Source organism: Lycium barbarum, chromosome 12 (genome assembly GCF_019175385.1).
Source record: "Lycium barbarum isolate Lr01 chromosome 12, ASM1917538v2, whole genome shotgun sequence".
Taxonomy (NCBI): domain Eukaryota; kingdom Viridiplantae; phylum Streptophyta; class Magnoliopsida; order Solanales; family Solanaceae; genus Lycium; species Lycium barbarum.
The window spans coordinates 40,159,284-40,179,345 of NC_083348.1; the positions used below are offsets into that span (position 1 = coordinate 40,159,284).

General features: G+C 39.3%; 1 long non-coding RNA gene across 1 annotated transcript; it reads right to left on the reverse strand.

Moving 5' to 3' along the window:
- Window positions 1-5,786: 5,786 nt before the first annotated feature.
- LOC132622839 (uncharacterized) lies at window positions 5,787-19,920 on the reverse strand. The gene is made up of 4 exons (XR_009576020.1): window positions 19,829-19,920; window positions 10,828-10,878; window positions 9,849-9,937; window positions 5,787-6,031 (listed from the first exon to the last, which is right to left on the reverse strand). It is a non-coding gene; the product is annotated as an uncharacterized LOC132622839 (long non-coding RNA).
- Window positions 19,921-20,062: the final 142 nt, after the last annotated feature.

Sequence of the window (20,062 nt, forward strand, 5' to 3'; positions counted from 1 at the left end):
TTCTATGTTTTCTTATAGCGACAATGTTCAATGCCGCTGTAACTGCTCTTTCATCTCTTGAATATTCATTTTAAAAGTTCAATATATTGTTAGTCATGTAAGAAAACATATATATTGTAGAAATTATGCAGTCCAACATTAAAAAATTTGGGACTGTGTATTTTGCAATTTGAAAAATCCAAGACATTCCAAGTTTATCAGAACAATGATTACCGTATGTTTCTTCAAAACTAATATGCATACGAAATAAATTTATTTTTATGTTGGTCAGTTGAATTAACACTTATATACAAAATATCAATCTGACAACGGAAAAGGGCCAAAATTACCCCTGAACTTTGAGAAATGGTTTATTTATACCCTTCGTTATACTATTGGGCTAATTATGCTCTTACCGTTATATTATGGTCCAAATTTACCCCTAATTTAAATGGTGTGCCACATGTCCTAATCCTACACGTTTTGCCCATTCCCCCCCCCCCCCCCCCCCCCCAAACCCCCCAATAATTTTTTACCCCACCTAAATAAACCCGACCCGATCCGTTCTCCTTCAATTTACCCAACCCGTTTTCTTTATTTCAAACCTAAATAACACATTTCAACCCTACACTCTCTCTAAATAATCGCTGCCGACCTCACCCACAATGAAGAAATTAAAGCCAAGTACTCAGAATATGTTACTAAGTACTCGTTAGTCAAATTAAAGTTACAAACGAAAGTTGGCTAACTTCATTATAACTTGGCAGTCTTCATGGGACAATTAATTCTTTATTCTTTTTGTGTTTTACTACTAGTGAATCATCTGGCTGCAAAATAAAATATCAGTTTAAAAGAACTTAAATAATACTCCATAATCTATAACTTTAAGCCTCTTGTGGAACAGCTCTGTGATCATTTTTTCTCTTTGGTAATAGGAATAAGGGGAGAAGCAGAGTGGTTGAGTCAAGGTAACTATGCTAAATGTTTTCTTTCGTGTATGCAGTGTTTATGAGCAGAACAAAACTTGTTCAGTACCAAAAATTGTGAGTGAGGTCGGCAGTGATTAGGTGTGGAGAGAGTGTGTAGGGTTGAAGTGTTATTTAGGTTTGAAATAAAGAAAATGGGTTGGGTAAATTGAAGGAGAACAGGTCGGGTTTATTTAGGTGGGGTAAAAAATTATTTGGAGGGGTGGGGGGGGGGGGGGGGAGAATGGGCAAAACATCTAGGATTAGGACACGTGACAAACTGTTTAGATTAGGGGTAAATTTGGATCATAATATAACGGTAAGGGCATAATTGGCCCAATAGTATAACGAAGATTATAAATAAACCATTTCTCAAAGTTCAAGGGTAATTTTGGCCCTTTTCCAATCTGACAATCACATTTGAGACTAATTGTAATATCACAAGGACATTAGTCCCTATTTTCTGTAGTGTCATAAGTCCCTTTCTTTTTTTTTTCTCTTTTTTTTTTTTTTTTTTTTTTTGCTTCAACCATACTTTCGACCTAATACAATTAAAGACTTTTCAATAAAAATATGGAATAGTAACTTCTTCTATAGAATTGTTCAATTCCTACTTCTAAATGTATTCAACTTTAAAATTCTATTTTCAAAAGGTATATCAATCACAACAAAAATATTGATTTTACCATTTAAGTCTATATCTTTTTAACTTCTACTAAATTTTTTCTGTCGACCTAGGTCTAAATTACATTAAATTATAATCACATTCAATCAGGATTAGTTTTGTCACGACCCGACTAGGGGGCCGCAACGAGCACCCGGTGCTGTCCCACCCGGGCACCCCCTTGACATACTTTCACATAACATCTAGGTGAGCTATAAATCAAATCATGCATTCTAGTCATCCATCATACTAGTCCCATTAGACGACAACATTTCTTATATCACCATAGGCATCTATGCCACAACAATGTACATGGGCCGACGAGGCCAACAAAATAATATACAAAATATAGGCCGACAAGGCCAAACACATCTAACCACATACACATGTCTACGAGTCTCTAAGAAGAGTATAACATATCACATGAGCGGGACAGGACCCCGCTATGCCCATAATTATGTACACAAAAGAATAAGTACCCAAAAGCTACGGCTCCGAATGAAATGGAGCTCTGCTATGTAATCTCTGATAAAGCAGCTAAGGATCAAGTCTGTCTCCCTGTGCACCTGCGGGCATGACGCAGCGTCCACAAATAAAAGGACGTCAGTACGAAGAATGTACTGAGTATGTAAAGCATGATCAATATCGATATAGAAGCATAATGAACAATCATGAGATTTGGCACAAAATGGGAAACAGTAATATCATCGTCATAGGTACTTGCTTACCTTACATGGGAACTTTCCATTTCTAGTACGTATCGGTGTACATACATCAACATTCGTATTCATTTCCATAGCCTTATCCTTATTCGTACCCATATCATCTACCTCCCATGTACATATCACATTCGTACTCTTAATGATGCCATACTCTATACATGTATTCTACCCGACATCATATGCTCGGGGTCTTATTATAGCCCTTCATAGGCACACGTACATACAATGGCCCGTAGGCACCTTTAGCATCATATTATTCTCATCATCATTACTATCATTATCACTATTATCGTCATTCGTCATGTCTATCTTTCTAGGCGTACTCGTCATACGAGGGATCTAGTACAATCATAGTGTATCGAGGATCGTGGGCTTGCTAGCTCGGAAGATCAAGTCATTTGAAGAAATCATAGTCTTACAGAAGATTTAGACGTTTGGTCAAATAACCATGCCTTATGAAAGAAGGGTTAGCCTTACATACCTTTCCGATCAATTATTCTATACTTGCTTGTTCTCCTCCGAAGCTTATGTGTCTACCTTCATTAAAATCATGCTATCATTAGAATCGACAACTAGCACACATGGCTAAAGCTAGAGAAAATCGGACGACATCTCCTTTATTTATGCAACATTCCTCCATTCTCTATGGCCTGCTGGACCAAGTCTGGTCCTATCAATTTAGTCTCGCCTATCTCGAACCACCCAATTGGGGATCTACACCTTCGCCCATATAAAGCCTCATACGGTGCCATTTGAATGCTAAAATGATAACTGTTATTGTAAGCAAATTCAATGAGTGGCAAATGATCATCCCAACTACCTCCAAAATCTATCATACATGCTCGTAACATATCTTCAAGAGTCTAAATAGTACGTTCAACTTGTACATCGGTCTGTGGATGAAATGTCGTGCTAAGGCTCACTTGGGTCCCTAAACCCTCTTGGAACGACGTCCAGAAATTAGCTGTAAACTGAGTCCCTCTATCGGAGATAATAGATACTGGAACACCATGGAGTCTCACTATCTCTTTAACATATAGCTTTGCATAATCTTCTGCCATATACGTCGTTCTGACGGGTAAGAAATGAGCTAACTTTGTGAGTCTATCTACGATCACCCATATAGAATCGTACTTACGTCGAGAACGGGGTAAGCCTGTAATGAAATCCATGTTAATCACTTCCTACTTCCAAGTTGGGATTTCTATAGCTTGCAACAATTCGCCCGGCTTTTGGTGCTCTATTTTCACTTATTGACAGTTAGGACATTGAGCTACAAATTCTGCTACATCTTTCTTCATCCCGTTCCACCAATATATAGACTTGAGATCATGATGCATTTTCGTTGCTCCGGGGTGAACAGAATAATGGGAACAATGGGCTTCTCTCAATATTTGGTGGCGTAGACCCGCCACATTGGGAACACATAATCTGCCTAGGTATAGAAGAACTCCGTCTCCTGAAATATCAAATGGCGACTCCTCTTTTTGAGGGAGCGTATCTCTGTACTGTACTAGCATGGCATCCTCATATTTCCGTGCTTTCACTTCCGCCACTGCTGAATTCTGAATGGTAGTTCCCCGGCTACTCGAATCCATCACCCGGACTCCTAGACTGTTGAATTCTGAATGGTAGTTCCCCGGCTACCCGAATCCATCACCCGGACTCCTAGACTAGCTAACTGCTGGAGCTCACGAGTCATTTCTCTCTTTTCTTGTCGTACATCACATAAACTTCCCATAGATCTGCGACTAAGAGCATCAGCCACCACATTCGCCTTTCCGGGGTGGTACAAGATATCAACATCATAATCCTTTAGCAGTTCCAACCATCGTCGTTGCCGCAAAATTAACTCTTTCTGCTTGAAGATATACTGGAGACTCTTATGATCTGTATAAATATCCACATGGACACCATATAAGTAATGTCTCCATATCTTTAATGCATAAACCACTGCAGCCAATTCTAAATCATGGGTCGGCTAATTCTGTTCATGCTTCCGTAACTGCCTTGAAGCATACGCAATCACCTTGCCATGTTGCATCAATACACAGCCTAGCCCAACACCTAAAGCATCACAATAAACAACATATCCTTCCAATCCCCCTGGAAGCGTCAAGACTGGTGCAGAAGTCAATCTATCTTTCAACTTTTGGAAGCTACGTTCACAAGCATCTGTCCATTGAAACTTTGCTGATTTCTGGGTCAACTTTGTGAGTGGGGCTGAAATAGAAGAGAAGCCTTCAACAAATCTCTGGTAATATCTCGCCAAGCCCAGAAAGCTACGAACCTCCATAAGAGTCGTGGGCCTTGGCCAAGTTCACGGCCTCAATCTTTTGACCATCCACTCGAATACCATCGGCTGCAACGATATGCCCCAGGAATGCCACTGAGTTCAACCAAAACTCGCACTTGGAGAATTTGGCAAACAACTCTCGAGTCCGAAGGACCCCAAGGACAATATGCAAATGATCCGCATGCTCTGCCTCGGATCTAGAATACACCAAGATATCATCGATGAATACAATTACGAACAAATCCAGAAAGGGCCTGAACACATCGTTCATCAAATCCATAAACACTGCCGGTGCATTAGTTAGCCCAAATGACATTACTCGGAACTCGAAATGGCCATATCTCGTTCTGAAGGCTGTCTTAGGGATATCTTTCTCCTTAACTCTCACTTGGTGATACCCGGACCTCAAATCGATCTTTGAAAACCATCTGGCGCCTTGCAATTGATCAAATAAGTCATCAATCCTCGGAAGAGGGTATTTGTTCTTAATCTTCACTTTATTCAATTGCCGATAATCAATGCACATTCTCAAGGAGCCATCTTTCTTTCGGACAAACAATACGGGCGCTCCCCACGGGGACGAACTAGGCCTAATGAAGCCTTTCTCAAGCAAGTCTTCAATTGCTCCTTCAACTCCTTCAACTCTGCAGGTGCCATTCTATAAGGAGGGATAGATATAGGCTTAGTGTCTGGCAACACATCAATAGCAAAGTCGATCTCCCGCTCGGGAGGAAGGCCTGGAAGCTCTTCCGGGAACACATCCGGAAATTCATTTACTACAGGGACTGATTGAAGAGTGGGCCCCATTGCTGGAAAGGCTCGGCTTCAAAACCGTACGTGGAGCTTTCGCCTCATACGGCTCCTCTAGGGATGGAGGTAGGCCCAGCCCAGGCTTGTGCGGTTGGTGCATTTCATGTAACAGGCTTGTATGGTCCTGGAATATGGGTGTCCGATCCTTATGGACTAACGGGAAAAGTACAACCTGTAAATCCAGCGTGGGGCGTTGTCACACCCCGATCTTACTAGGGTGTGATGGGCACCCGACCCCATACCCGGAGCCGAGCGAACCCGCTGACTCTTATTACCCACATAGTCTCTTTTGAACTCTTAAATCAAATATAATGAAATACATAGTAAAGCTTTCAAAATCTTTCTTTTCATCGTACTCAATTCAAATATAATTTATGATCGTATAGACTTTATAACATAACATAAAATGACACATAGGCTGGTGGAGCCGTTTACAATACCGACACTCTATACCCACGACTCTGTCTGCAAAGTCTCTAACTTCGAACAAGACATCATAGCATAGTACTCTGACCCGGCAACACTCTAGGGCAAATGGAGTTTGCCAACTCCGCTGGAACATCTTCTATCATAGCTTCTACTCATCTGGGTGTACCTGCGCGGCATGAAACGCAGCCCCCCGAAGAAAGGGGGTCAGTACGAGCAAGGTACCGAGTATGTAAGGCATGAATAGTAACATAGTAAGAGATGTAATTATGAACAACAACAGAATATAGATATAGAGCATATCATGAGATAAAAGGGTAACCTGTACATCTGAGTGCCTCTTAGGGCGGATGCCATGCATGCTTAGCTTTCCTTTGAAAACATTTCTTTTTCATATACATAGAAAATAGAACATGTCATAGCGCCGAGCAACGTCGGCTCCCCCACATATGTCCCGCGTCCGGGCATCCCGCGTCCAGGATGATAAATTACGCCAACTGACCAGGTGGCAATGCGTCTATAGCGCAACATATGGCCCTTTTCCCCATATCCCCCATATACATATACATATATCATATACATATATCATATAAGCAGCATGCATGAGAGCCCAAAGAAAGTCATGTATCCATCGGAGTGACGTAAGGTCGGTAACCTCCGATTACATTATGGAATAATCATCATGACTTTGTCTCACCTTGAAGGAACAATTATTATAAGATGAGACTAGCAATGAATAACAGCGTACATAAATCGACACCTGAAGGCTCAGAAACAAGTTTCGGGTCAATCTGACTTAGTATAAGAAAGTTATGAGTGTTTGAAGTACAGAACCTTTTACGACCATTTCAGAAGCTATTTTTGAAAAAATCAAGCAGTAATCGTACCAAGTACCTTTAAACATGAAATCATTCTTATCATAGTTATCATAGAAATATTCTCATCCTCGACATCATCAATATCGTTGTAAAACATATCCATCGTTTCTGTCATAAAAGCTTACAATACCATAGACCTTTGTTTTGGAAAAATATGAACATTTTTGGAAAACATTGACGGGTTGTCGGAAAAGAATCAAGCCTTGAAATCATAAACATCTGTCTTTTGAAAACAAGGAGAATATGGAAACAATTATGAAATCATAACATCGGGATCATGCCTTTGAAAGAAAGGGACGAGCCTTAACATACCTGTTCCACGTCCTATTCGCTACGCTTAATTGTCCAGGCTCGTTATCGCTAGTCTACATTCAAGAAGATTGACGCAATCATTAGATTCATCACCATATACTTGTCTTAATCCTTCAAATGAATTCATTTATAATCTGCCGAAATTTCGGCGGCATGTCCCCTGTAAATACACCATCCCCGAGAATCTAACTCGGCCCAAATCATCAATCAACAATCCGAGAATTCAACTCGGCCAAACTATCAACAACAATACCATCAATCATACCAACAACATCAACAATCAATTCAAGACGCATTCTAACATTAACAACCTTTGTCATACAATTTAACGACATTTCATTTATATGCAATTCAATTCACATAGCATTCAAAATGACTCAATCAACATACTACTTCACCCGAAACCTTCCAATTCCAACAAGAACAATAACAACCTATTTCCTTCTTTCAAATTCAATCACAACAACTCAACTTACAATCTTCCAAACAAATGTCTCACTTCCAAATTCATGAATTCCACCAACATTTTACATTAACAACTTCATTTATACAAATATAAGAATTCATGCTAGTGTCACATTAGCTTCCACAACGACACCACAACGATTACAACTTCATTTCAAGCCATTAAATCCTCATTTTACATCATGGAATCCACAACACAACAATCAAACTACTAAATAAAATCAATTCATCACATCTCACCCACCTAGCTACTATTTGGCCAACACCCACACACATATATATTACATGAATTTCATCCATTTCTTCATACAATAACATGCATAAACCACCCATAACATATGTAAAAGAGGATTGAACACATACCTTTCTCACCCAACTTCTTTACTCGGCTAGGGCTTGTGAACTACACAAATAAAGGCTTTGCTTGCTCCAACAACTCCTTCATGTTAATGAGGGCCTTCAAATTAGTTGGAATACTAGAAGAAAATAATTTTTCTTGATCAATTCCATGGACTCAAATTTTTGGCACCATGGCCGAACACTACTATGTTTCTCTTCTTTCTTTTTCTTCTTCTCCAAACTTCTTGTCTTGAAAGATGATTATGTCTTATTTTCCCCCACTTATTTATATATATACTTAGCCCTTCCAATACTAAGTGGCCACCTACCCTTCTTCTTGAAGCTTCTTTAAATTAAAATAAAGATGACTAATGTCTTGCCTTATAAGCTTTGGTCTATACACATAATTTAGCTCCACCAAATAAAAATATGGACACATATTCCCTCACATGTCACACAGCCCTAGTAACTTCATGACCATTTTTTTTAAAATTCCTCATTTTGCCCCTAGCCTTCCACAATATTACCATGAACCATTTTGTGAATTTCCCTTTTTACCCTTAGCCTTTCTCAATATTTCCATACTAATAACAACTTATACATTGAAATACTTTGGAACATAGTCTTTCCCTTAACCTACCACGTCCACCTTGAAATATCCGAATGTACGAAATACGGGATATAACAGGGCGACTCAGCTTCTACATCTTGAACTCGCACTAAATGATAAATGCACCCTTTCGTGATCATTTTCCTCGCCTTTAGATAGGAAATAAACCTACCTTTTTGGTGATGCCGTATTCCCTTTCCATTCTAAAACTGGTTCTCCCGGAAATTGGAAACGAACCATTTTCATTCTACAATCAACATTGGCATAACAAGAAGCCAACCAGTCCATGCCCATAATGACATCAAAATCTACCATCTTTAGTTCATGCAAGTCAACTATAGTACGGCGGTCACATATCACAACTACACAATCTCTTTATACTCGGCTAGCTATTACCGATTCACCCACGGGTGTAGACACCTCAAAGGGTTTGATCGACTCCGGCTCGACTTTAAATCGACCCGCAATACATGGAGTAACATAGGACAATGTGGAGCCCGGATCAATCAAAGCATATACATCATGAGAGAATACCGACAATATACCTGTGACCACGTCAGGAGAAGACTCAAGATCTTGGCGTCCAGCCAAAGCATAAATACGGTGCTGGGGACCGCTAGAACTGAGAACTCTCCCTCTGCCTCTACCATGGCTGACTGGCGCCTGTGAGTCTGGCCCCATAGGGCGCATAGAAGATGAAGATCCGGCTACTGACCCTGAAGGCTGGGTCCTACCTCTACCATGTACTGAAGGGCAGTCACGCATGATATGGCCTGGTCGACCACATGAATAGCAAACATCTGAACCCATCTGGCATCGGCCCCAATGCAACTTCCCACACTGGGAACATCGTGGTGCGGGTGGCCTTGCCTGACCCGAATCATCTCTAAACTGAGACCCCGAATAACTCTGACTCGGCCCTGCACGAGCCGATCTATCAAATCTGTCACGACCCAACCCCGTAGGCCATGACTAGTGCCCGAGCTGGACACCCGTACACACTCATTTACCAAAATCGGCATACCAATGGCTTATCCATATTCGGCGTACACTGACTTATACAGATACAAAGGGTAGATGTCGTCTTAAGCGGTCACATATAACAAATGTATCACACAGAGGTCGGCAAGGCTGTCGTAAAACACATCGCCCAAAAACATATACATATGTATACATACATACAAGCCGTTTAGGCTGTCACAGCAAATGGAACCGCTTAAGACGCAAATCACACAGATATAACTGAACAATAACGACCCATGACCCACATACATGTCTACAGGCCTCTAAGAATAACAACAGAAGCATATGACGGGACAGGGCCCCGCCGTACCTCTAACTAGTCATATACACATAAATATGTACAACAGAAAGATTTGTACCAAAAGTATGGGCTCCGGATCAAGGGAGCACTCCAAAGTAGTAGAATGGGTATCCTAAGCTGGCGGATTACCACAATGAGCGTCTGTACCTGCGGGCATGAAACGCAGCCTCCGAAGAAAGGGGGTCAGTACGAAATATGTACTGAGTATATAAAGCATGAAATACAATAATCAAGATCATAACTGAAATAAGAAGTATGGAAAACGAGTACAGAGATCAGTATACCAAAAAGCTTGTTTTTGAAACACAAATAATGCATAAAAAAAAATCATGCATAAGGCTCAGGAACGTGGTCACCACTCCGACGCTGGCGCCACAACACATCATACTCCAGAAGATTTCATATCTCCGTACAACCCCGAAACACATCATAACATCATAGCACGTCATACGCCATAACACATCATAACGCCGTATATAAGCGGTACCCGGCCCCTTAGCGAGGGACTCGGGGAACCGTAACACATCATACTGCCGAATATAACATAGAGCGCACGATGACAGAACCGGCCCGGGACTCGGCGAAAGATATAATAATAGTATGCACGAGCAAAGTAGTGAGAAACTATATGCACATAAATCAATTTTTAAGACTCGATAGGTACATACACTAGTCGACGCTTGAAGATCATAAACACGTTTCGAGTCAATCCGAGTTAGTATAAGAAAGTTATGGACCTTATTCGCTTTAGGATCCTCTAGGAACGTATAGGAGCGATCCGAGCTCGTCTATGAAAGTTACGGACATTTTTCGACATAAAGCTGTTAGGAATAAAAATCCTTTACACATATTTGTTATCTAATCATACAAAAGCCACAAAGACCATAGTTCGACTATATTAGGAATACTAACACCAAGAAGTGAATAAAAATCGTCGACATGCTCGGATCTTATGAATGGAGTTACCCCGAGGCTCGTTTCATAGCTTACTTGCAACTAGGACATGCCAAAAGAAGGAAAGGGTAAGCTTTACATACCTTGCTCGCTTCCTAAGCTAATCCCAACTCAAGTCTCGGACTCCCCAAGATCTACAATAACGTCATTAAATACCAAACGTTAGCTACAAGTACTTAGGAATTCAATCCTAAGCTAGTACTTGTCTACAGAAATTTCGACAGCATTTCCCCTGTAAATTCAACAACCCCGAGAATTCAACTCGGCCAAATCATCAACAACAATACCAACAACCATATTAACAACATCAACAATTAATTCAAAACGCATTCTAACATTAGCAACTCCCTTTTACATAATTCGACGGCATTCTATTTACATTCACTTCAACTACATACAATCAAGCTAACATCAATGCTCGCACACCCAAATATTAATCCGAAACTATTCAAACACAACTCAAGAAAACTTCAAACAATCCGCACAATATTCAAAACAACCCAACCAAAACTCCACTCCACCCGGAACCTTCCAAATGCAACAAGAGCAATAACAACACATTTCCTTCTTTTAAATTCATGAACTTCACCAACAATTCACATGCTAGCAACATTATTTTCCATAAATACAAGAAGTGGTATTAAAGTCACATTAGCTTCTAAAACAACTCTCCAACAATTACAACTTCAACTAGAATTATTAAACTTTCATTTCCATCATAGAATCCATTACAACAACAACCAAAATACTAAGTAAAATTAATTCAACCTTTCTACACAACACCTACACCTACACGGCTACAACATAACATCCATATTTTCATGAATTTCATCCATTTCTACATACTACAACATGCACAAATCATTTCTAACACATAGAAAAGGAGATTAAACCTTACCTTTTTACCATACTTCTCACTTGGCTAGGGTTATGAATTTGCAACAAGAAGTGGTTTAATTGCTCCAACAACTATCTCACGTTAAAGAGGACCTTCCAATTGGTTGAATTGCTAGAAGAAAATATATTTTTTGATCAAGATTTTTGGACCTAAATTTTTAGTCTCCTTGGCGAATAGCTCTCCCTTTTTCTTCTCCAAGTTTCTTTAACTTTCTAAAGGTGAAGATGATGAATATGATCTAATTAGTCATCTTTTATACACTTATATTAAGCTTCCATGTGGGCCTTGGCCCACACCACCTTGGACGGCCACATGGCCTTTTATTTCAAGACCATTTTTTTGTTTTTTTTTTGTTTTGTGATTCATGAAAAATTATTTTCCTAATTCCAAGTTTGGCCTTAGCCTTCCCCAATATTACCATTAACCACCTTGTGAATTTCCCTTTTTACCCCTAGTCTTTCTTAATATTTCCACATCAATAATTTTCATAAACAACTTGTGTGTTAAACAAGATCAAAAATATAGCCTTTCCCTTAACTTATCGCAATTATCTTGAAATATCCGAATGTACAAAATACGGGATATAACAAAATCTCTGGCCTGAAAACCGCGGAGGTGCACTGGTCATAGAATAGCCTGCATGTCTAGGAAATTGCTGCCTGTGCCCACCTCTAAACTCACTCATCGGACCTGAGGATCTGGCCCTTTTGCTATGTCCCCTATCTTGCTCACGTTCACTTCTTTGCTGTTGCAAACTTTCTTCTAAGTTCTGAGCGTGGGCCTGAATGCATGCAATATCCATACCGTCCTGGAGGGACGCAGTCAAACATTTATCCATCAAGTGTGGCCCTAGGCCTTTCACAAATCGGTGCAATCGGTCACCCATGTCCGCTACCATGGCCGAAGCATACCTAGCCAAGGAATTGAAGCGGAGACTATACTCTAGAGCACTCATGCTACCTTGCCTCAAGTTTAAGAATTTATCGGCTCTAGCTCACCGAACTTCTGGAGGCATGTAATGTCGGAGAAAAGCATCAACAAACTCTTGCCATACCGGGGTAGGTGCATTGGCTCCCCGTGAAGCCATCCAAACCGTATACCACTGGATCGAGACATCTCTCAATCTATACGACGCTAACTCCACCGACTCGGTGTCTGAAACATGTATCAAGCAAAGCGTCCTTAACATACCATCAATAAAATCCTGAGGGTCCTCCTCCGGCTTTGATCCAAAGAATTCCGGAGGTTCAGAGTAATGAAGTCACGGGCCCTTGCACTAACAGCCCTGTCACCTGTCCCTGTACTTTTCCGCTGAGTCTGAGCAGCAACCAACTGAGTAAGCAAGTGTATGGCCTTTTTCACATCTTGGCCTGAGGCATCCGGTGGAGGAGCTGGAGGTGCTGGAGCTGGGGCTGAGGCTCCCTCATGCTCCTCAGTAATAGGCACTGTCTGGGAGGACTGGGATTGAGCCGCACTCTGGGACTCATTTTCCTCTACTACCGGTGGCGGTGCTCTTTCAGCCCGCTTTTCTACCACCGTCTTGCCCTTTTGGGCTGCTGTAGTCTTTCTCTTTTTAGGCATCTCTGAAATACACAACACACGATTTAGGAACAAGAATTTCTTATACCATAGCTCTATCGCACGATTCTTATGAAGAAAGAAGGTCATTCATTCCTAAAAATGTCCGCAACTTCTTGTTTATAAGTGTGGCGTGCAATACACCCATAAACCAAGACTCTACTAGACACGGCTCGTAGACACACCCTAGGACTGAACTGCTCTGATACCACTTTTGTCACAACCCAACTAGGGGGCCGCGACGAGCACCCGGTGCTGTCCCACCCGGGCACCCCCTTGACATACTTTCACATAACATCTAGGTGAGCCATAAATCAAATCATGCATTCTAGTCATCCATCATACTAGTCCCATTAGACGACAACATTTTTTATATCATCATAGGCATCTATGCCACAACAATGTACATGGGCCGACGAGGCCAACAAAACAATATACAAAATATAGGCCGACAAGAACAAACACATCTAACCGCATACACATGTCTACGAGCCTCTAAGAAGAGTATAACATATCACATGAGCAGGACAGGACCCCGTTATGCCCATAATTATGTACACAAAAGAATAAGTACCCAAAAGCTACGGCTCCGAATGAAATGGAGCTCTGCTATGTAATCTCTGATAAAGCAGCTAAGGATCAAGTCTGTCACCCTGTGCACCTGCGGGCATGACGCAGCGTCCACAAACAAAAGGACGTCAGTACAAAGAATGTACTGAGTATGTAAAGCATGATCAATATCGATATAGAAGAATAATGAACAATCATGAGATTTGGCACAAGATGGGAAACAGTAATATCATCGTCATAGGTACTTGCTTACCTTACATGGGAACTTTCCATTTCTAGTGCGTATCGGTGTACATACATCAACATCCGTATTCATTTCCATAGCCTTATCCTTATTCGTACCCATATCATCTACCTCTCATGTACATAGCACATTCGTACTCTTAATGATACCATACACATATCATATATATATAAACAAACATAGCATGCCTGACCGCGAGGGTTCGGTGTTTCATACATACTTGGCCAACCAAGGCTCAAGGTCATACATACCTGGCCCTACCAAGGCATCAGGGTTATCCGTACCTTCTGCAGAAGTGCGCGCGCGTTTCATAATCATATACATACTCTATACATATTCATATACATGTATTCTACCCGGCATCATATGCTCGGGGTCTTATTATAGCCCTTCATAGGCACACGTACATACAATGGCCCGTAGGCACCTTTAGCATCATATTATTCTCATCATCATTACTATCATTATCACTATTTTCTTCTTATCGTCTTTTTTCTTTTATTCAAATAATAAAATTATTAAAAATTTAATTAGACTCGAAGTAAAAGTCTACAAATCGTATATCACCACGAAAGAGAATGGTGGGTGGATAGAATCTCGTCACCCTTACGCAGAGATTTCAAACTTAAAACCTGACAAATATTGTTGCTATTACTCACCAATAAATAGAATTAATCTTTGACAGACAATTCATGTGATGAAAGTAAGTTACATTACCCGTAGATACATATATTTTGTGTCTAATGCGGTGTATGGATTCGAAAACTTCAATTGAAAGATTGATTGATATCGAGAGCATATAGAATTTATAAAATTATGTTAAATTAGTATGTATATCTGTAAATTTTATATTTTAAGGTGCAAAATCCATAAACAGTTGGTAAAGATAAGAAACTAAACAAGAATACTGACCAAGACAATCAAGAGCGGAGAGAGTCGATATAACTGGAAAAAGCTTTTTAGAAAACAACATAAGACTTAATGCTCGAATCACCTACCACAGATTCAAAAAGAAAAAATAAGTTATTGATTTTACTTACCTCTAAAGTAAAATAAACATAATCAGAATTGAAAAAAAAAAGGTAATAATTTACTTAACATAAAATAAATACCAAACAAAATCAATTTGTAGTGGCAAAAGTCAAGAAACAGTACGTGAGAAAAGAAGAAGACCTCTTTGGACGTTCTAACATGTGAGATATCTTTATTGTGCTATTTAATTCAAATAAGAAAATAATTTGTACAAATACAATTCTATTGATTGAAATCCTAAATCTTAGGATTTCTTACGTGGTTCAAGTAAGGAAAACTTTAATAACTAAAATTTAAGTTGATTTCGATGTCCTAATTATTAGACAATAACAATAAATTACAATTTTGCTTAATATAAAATATGTTTGTAGAAAGGAAGCTTTAAGTATCTTGGGTCTATTGTCCAAGGAGATGGGAATATTAACGATGATGTCATGCATCGTATTGGTGCAGGGTGGACGAAATGGAGGCTCGCTTCAGGAGTGTTGTGTGATAAGAAGGTGCCACTAAAGCTTAAAGGCAAGTTCTACAAAGTGGTAGTGAGACCGACTTTGTTGTACGGGGCGGAGTGCTGGGCAATCAAGAACTCGCACGTCCAGAAGATGAAAGTTGCGGAAATGAGAATGTTACGATGGATGTGTAGGCACACCAGGCGAGATAGGATTAGGAATGAAAATATCTGAGATAAGGTGGGAGTGGCATCAGTGGAGGACAAGATGCGGGAAGAGCGACTGAGATGGTTTGGGCATGTGAGGAGGAGAGACACAGATGCCCCAGTGCAGAGGTGTGAAAGGTTGGATATGGACGGTTTCAGAAGAGGTAGAGGTAGGCCGAAGAAGTATTGGGAAGAGGTGCTTAGACAGGACATGGCGCAGTTCGAGCTTACCGAGGACATGACCTTAGATAAGAGGCTATGGAGGACTCAGATTAGGGTAGAAGGCTAGTATTCCGTCGTACTAGTAGTCGTAGTTTTGATCTTCATTTTCTTATCCTTTGATTCGTGCAACTATATGTTAGTCCGTGTACCACGATTACCGTATTTATCTGTGGTAGCTACTGTTTCTGTTTTCTCATACTGCTTTATCATGGCTTTTTCGCTTTCGTTAGTTTCATTATCGTATTGCTTTGAACTGTTCTAGCTTATCTGACCTTTTCTCATCATGTTTTCTCTTGAGCCGAGGGTCTTCCGGAAACAGCCTTATCTTCCGAGATGGAGGTAAGGTTTGCGTACATTTTACCCTCCCCAGACCTCACACTGTGGGATTTCACTGGGTATGTTGTTGTTGTTGTATAAAATATGTTTGTAACGGGTAAAAAAGATGAACGACACTTCACTAAGGGCCTTCGTACTTTTAATATATATATATATATATATATATATAGAGAGAGAGAGAGAGAGAGATAGAGAGACCACTTACGGTGATGGTGAACCACAGACACTTATACGGACCGTATAAGGGTCCGTATCAGTCCCGACGGGTTGAGCTATTTTCAAGTATATAAATGTGTTCTCACTCTTATTTTCTCATTCTTTCCACTTCTTCATCTCTCTCAAGACTTCTAGAGGGTTCTACATATTTCATCAACATAAATCCAAGGCAAATCAAAGATCAATATCATCAATCCAAGGAAAACAAGAGTAAGGAAGCTCTTAGGGATTGCTAGAGTCAAGAAATCTCTTTGGGTTGAAGCTAGGGTTTTTCTTCAAGTGAAACATTTTCATCCAAAACTTGCTCCTACGCAATCAAAGGTGAGTTTCATGATCATTACATGTTATTCAGAATATTGAATGGTTGATAGACTTAGATTATGGATAAAAGTGGAATATGGAGCTCAAGTGTGAAATTATGGTGTTCTTGAATAATAGTTGACATGAATCATAACCCTTGAGGTATTATGAGTATAACCCTGTTATAAATAATAGTAAGAATGTTGGAGAAGCATGATATGTGAATGAATGTAATGTTGTATTATGACCATCGTTGTGAATGATCTTGAGAGAAAATTGTGGGAATTGGATAATGACGAACTTGACAAAGTTATTGATTACGATATTATGAATGTTGTTATTGATGTTGGGAGTTGTTACATCATATGGGGAAAGTTGTAGAAACAAAGGAAATGCTGTCCAATTTTCGTTAGCTTTAGCCTAAGCGTAAGTATGTCTCTGAATATCTAATCATAGCACGAATTACTTTGAATGTAGAGTTACGAACTTGGACGGAAGCGTATAGTCGACAAGTTAGAAAGACGAAAAGGTATGTAAGGCTAGCCCTTTTTCTTTCATAAAGGCATGACTATTATATTATCATTCTCTATATATTTCTACGACCTTTTTATATCCCAAAAGTTGAGAGTTCATGATTCTTAAGAGTTTCTTATGAGCTAGAGACGAGACATGTTCTACGATAACGATGGTGAAGATGATGCTATTTATGAGTTTGATAAACATATTTTATGATTTGGCTTCCTTATCTCCCATGACCTTCTTACGTTCCGGAAATTATGAGCCTATGACTATTAAGAACTACTTATTAGATAAAGATAAGAGATATGTCATGAATATGATAATGATGATGATGAGTTTAAGCCTAAAGATTCTAAAGCTCATGATATGATAATTCCACGAGGCTAATGATCCTTATTCGATTCTTTGAGGTTATTCATTGTTGCTAGACCCAACTTATGATGCTAGTTCCTTCAAGGTGAGGTATGATGATTATGATTACTCCATAATGGAATCGGAGGTCCTCGACCTTACGTCACCCCGATAGAGTTATAGTTTGTATTTGAGTTCTAATGCACGCTTTATGAGATGTATATGATAATGAGATTACACCGTGCCTAGATGGTCGGACATGTCACCGCGAAGGCGGGCTACATACGATTACACCGTCCTAGATGGTCGGACATGTCACCGCGAAGGCGGGCTGCATACGATTACACCGTGCCTAGATGGACGGACATGTCACCGCGAAGGTGGGCTGCATATGATTACACCGTGTCTATATGGCCGGACATGACACCACTAGTGGGCGGCATATGATGGTTACCCGGACGAGGGTTAACGATGATATATATATATATATATATATATATATATATATATATATATATATATATATATATATATGACACGATGATGTGTGCGCTATGATGATACATGTACTATGACTATATATGATATATGTACGAAATGTATCCACCCTTAAAAGTTACGCAGGTTATATCTTCATCTTATGTCTTATGATTTCTCTATTATGTTCATTTCATTCATGCCTTACATACTCAATACAATGTTCGTACTGATTTCCGTTTTCTTTCATGCCCACAGGTAGGCAGGGAGGTGATCCAGACTCGTAGGAGCTACTAGCAGATTTTGAGAGCACCCCATTATTCCGGAGGTGCCATTGATTTATTCTTTTGTGTATATATATGTTTTGGGCATGACGGGGTCCTGTCCCGTCCATATGTCTAGTACTCTAATAGAGGCTCGTAGATGCGTATGTGTGGGTAGTATGGTCTCACGATGTCCTTATTGTATGTACATTATTTTGATAGCCGAAGGACTTATGTATATAAAGGTAATTATGTTTCAAATGAAAATGGTTTTCCTACGATTATGAGCATAAGAAATACGATTGTACACAGAATGAGTAATAGAACGAGTGGTGCTCGGTGGTTAGCCCCGGGTACCGGTCATGGCCCTAGCCAGGTCGTGACAAAAGTGATATATATATATATATATATATATATATATATATATATATATATATATATATATACACATATAGAGAGAGAGAGAGAGACCACTTACGGCTATATGTTATTTTGTTCAAGTTCAAGAAGCTTAATAAATTAATTGGATAATTAATTTATCTCAATTTGGTTAAATTATAAATTGTATTTGAAATTTATTCTGGAATTGAATTTGATTTGCAGATTTGACTATAATTGTAATAAAGTAGCCATAATTTAAATATGATTATAACATATTTTAAACGCTTGAATTTTTCTAATTTTCCAACTTGGAACATCATCTCATTCCTTTTTTCTTCGCCCCGCTTCCCTTTTTCATAAATATCCTGGCTTTTCTGAAAATGTTCACTATAAGGAGACACTCGAACATCGATAACTTGTCACCATAAACAATCGTAAACAAAGATCATTGATTTTAGCTACGAATATTTTTCGTCGCCACTAGTTAATCATTCAACTACAACTTTTAAATCGTCGCTTTTTAAAACATTGCATATTTTGTGACAAAAATTTGTTGTCACTAAGTCGCATGTTTATTAGAGAGAATAAATTGTCTGTCATTAATTGTTTATGTTATTAGTGACAAAAACTAAGGTCACAATCAAACATAAAAATTTGTTGCTAAAACTTATAGTGATTAACTACAAATTATAATTTGTCGCTAATGTATCAACATAGTTTTTGCGACAAAAGTTTTTGTCTCCAAAATTTAACTAATTTTAGGACGAAAATCAATTTGTCACAAATTGGGTACATCATTAATGACAAAATAATGTGTCACTAATAACTTTAAATTCGTGGCTAATAGTACTTAATAAATGGTGTCAACTCATTTTTTGGAGGGAAATTTTAGGAGACAAAACTTTGCTACGAAATTTTGTATTTCATCACGAAAAATATGTGCCTCATGTATTTAAGGAGGAAAAGTGAATAATTAGTGACGAATTTTGCGTCGTAGCTAGTATTTTCGTAGCTAAATATCATATTTGTTGTGGCGGTTTACCTGTTAATAGGAATGCCTCATCGGTGGGATCGACCTCTACAAGTGGTGCCTACTGCCCAGCTGCTTCTTGTCCCAAACCACAAGTGATGCCTACAGCCCAAATGAATAAGTCAAACTGAATTCTATTCACAAACAATGATTGAGACCAAACATTTCTTGCTTCTTTAATTTGTTTGCGTTTGTTTAGCTAATTATTGCCTCCAAAAGTCTCCTTTTATGAAATCAGCAAGCGAG